At 40.8% G+C, this 2897-nt stretch overlaps 1 pseudogene; it reads right to left on the reverse strand.

Annotated features, from left to right (window-relative positions):
* Positions 1-386: 386 nt before the first annotated feature.
* Positions 387-2046, reverse strand: LOC102850358 (annotated as a pseudogene).
* Positions 2047-2897: the final 851 nt, after the last annotated feature.

Genomic DNA, 2897 nt, shown 5'->3' on the forward strand with positions numbered 1-2897 from the left:
AAGAGCACAGGACACACAAATGTACTGACAGAGCTTTTAAACAGCAGAAGCACATAACTACAAAGTCTACACTGATTAAAATATATAAATACTGTATCAAGATCTCTGTATCAGTATCACAATGTTTAAAAACTGATTCTGGAAGAGGCAAGGGCATTACTTTTTTAACAGAATATGGTAACTGGCCAATTCTGAATAGCCACTCCATGAAAAGAGTTAATATATGGTATTAACGAGATAAAAGGGGAAGGATAGTTTATTGATATAGTACTTTCTCCAGTCTCTCAGTTTTGACTATAAAAGCAGGCCTTAGAACTTGGATTTCATACAATATGCATTATTTGCCAACTTTCAAATTTGTTCTAATTAGCTAATAAGTACTGCTGTTAGTCTTCTCTATAGATGTCATTTTTTCTTGCACTTCATTTCTTCAAAGTCAAACTCTGATCTAGTCATCCTTTTATAGATGTCTTTAATGTCATCGCAGGTTGTCTCAAAGTGAGTTGCAGCACCATAAATGCGGGAAATAAAGGTCTGGCTTTCTGTTCCCAAATCTACTGGTACAAGGAGTGTCGCTGTCCGTTTGCCGGCAGGGATCAGTGACACCCTGATGGTAAGTGGGATGGAGACACACCACTCTGGGAGTGGGACAGAGAGCTATACTCAACTTTATTGGCGGTTGCAGTGCACTTGTATACAGGCGAGTAAACAAGAAGACAGGATGGGGTGGGATTGTAGACGTAGGACATGTGGATTGGACAGGAGAACCTCAGCTCAGTGCAGACCACTCCCAGCTCAACAGATGTGGCTGCCTTCTTAGGCTTGCACGTATCAGGAGCTGGGCCAAATGCCCCAGCCAGAGGCTTCCCCCTTCTTTTTAACATTTCACAATAAAGGAGGTCACTGATGCTTACAAATTTCTGTTCAATTGGTTCCAAGAGTTCCAAACCTGGTCTGATTTCTTTCTCTGGTTCCTTTGTTTCCACAGTTGTACTAACTATGGCAATATATTTCCCTTGTGCTGCCACATTGTTTGCAGAAGAAATCATGCAAACGTAGATATCTGAATTTTGGTTGACTTGGTTTTGTGGAATAATGATCTGGCAGGATTTGGCATCATTGGTATTCTTGATTGGATGACTTAGGATGCATATAACTTTTATCGTTTGGCCCACCTTCTGTACACTATCTTTTACATAACTGGGATCACAGACAAGCTGCTTACAGTGAGCGATCTCTCCTTCAGATTTTACACCAACCACTATCCATTTTCTACAATGATTTCTTCAATTGGTTTGTTTGTTCAACATGTGGTACCTCCATAAATAGCACATAGCCTTGCAAATCCTTGTGGAAGTTCTCCAAGGCCAGAAAGTGGGTAAAGGTGTGGGCTTTTGCCATATCTTGCCAAAGACTCACTGTAAAGTTTATCTTATTAATGGTTTCAAATCATCGCTGAACTAAATAATCATCAGTTCTGTAAAGTGCAAGGGCATAACAAGTGAAATCTATAACATACTGACCCGTCAAATTTCTTATACATATCTCTCCTCATAGTCTTCTTAGGATCAACACCTTCAAAGGCTCTAGAATCTTTTTCATCAAAGTTGGCAATATACACAAGAAATTTTCTGAAGCGACACTTTTCAAACAGCCTCATTAAACTAGAAGCCAGGGCTTCTGCTTCAGTGGAAGGAACTTTGTAGATTTTCCCCTCTCTTTATAGACAAAGCTCCCTCCAGTTACTTTGAAATTCAGGTAGGGTGTATCCTCTGTATAAAGGAGCATCTTAACCAGCTGACCATTAGCCATAAGGAACTTGGGTATTGAGTCAACATTCCAGTCTCTTCCTCTCCCCATTGATGCTGGTGGTGATCCGAGTACTTGAAATAAATCTTCCAGTGGTTTTATAGATGCACTTTCTCCTCCATAATATGGATTTTGATCCAAGTGAAGAACTTTCTTCCCATTCACTGACATTATGCCTGACAGGATACACTCAGTCAGGCTGGTGCCCAGCACAATCACGTCATACTCCTCATTCATGGTGGGGGTGGGGTGTGTGTGGGGGAGAGGGTGGAAGATCAGGAAAAGGAGAAAACACAGGGACTCTAGTGTGGGAGTGGGGTTGTAAATCAACCCTCAGGCAACAGTGGAAGAGCTCAGGACATTTTGGGGACTCAAGAGAAAAAGGAAGCCAGGAGAAGACAGGAGCTGAGAAGGAGGCGAACCCACTCACCACCTCAGACGGTGAGAGAAGGGCTGAGAACCAAAGTTCCTTACCTTGGAGAAAACATTTCTTAAAAATATCTATTAGAGGGAATAAACTGACAGCCACTTGTCATCTCGGAAAACATGACATTTGGTGGATTATTATTATTTTTTTTAATTAAAGTACTAAGCAGCTTAATTTAAATGCCAACAACTCTTTTCAGTGCTTTCCCATGAAACGATCTGCAGATCTCTTTGTGTTAGCGAAGACATTCATGACAGCTTTCTACCTTTCTATAGGGCTTATAAATAAACCATTTTTATAAAAAGTTATCACTTCATTGAGACTGTGTTGAGTTGACCTCAGGTAGATTTTAATACATAATGACCCCATGTGATGAGTAGGACTGCCCCATAGGGGTTTTTTGGCTATAATCTTTATGTGAGCCAACTGCCAAGTGGGTTTGGATCTTCCAGTTAGCAGGAAGTGCGTGACTGTTGTATCACCAAAACTTTTAGGATGTTCTAGAGAATTTCGTTTCAATTTGCTGCAATATTCTAAACCAGAGTAGTCTCTGGACTTCTTTGAGTTGTGCCATTTCATTCTTCCTTTAAGACACATCACCTATTTTGGGTAACATGTGACCTCTTAACCTCAGACTGAGGGAGTCAGTGCTGGTCTGTAT

The sequence above is a fragment of the Elephantulus edwardii genome, unplaced genomic scaffold, assembly GCF_000299155.1.
Source record: "Elephantulus edwardii isolate Elephantulus edwardi_28Jun2011 unplaced genomic scaffold, EleEdw1.0 scaffold00149, whole genome shotgun sequence".
Lineage (NCBI taxonomy): Eukaryota > Metazoa > Chordata > Mammalia > Macroscelidea > Macroscelididae > Elephantulus > Elephantulus edwardii.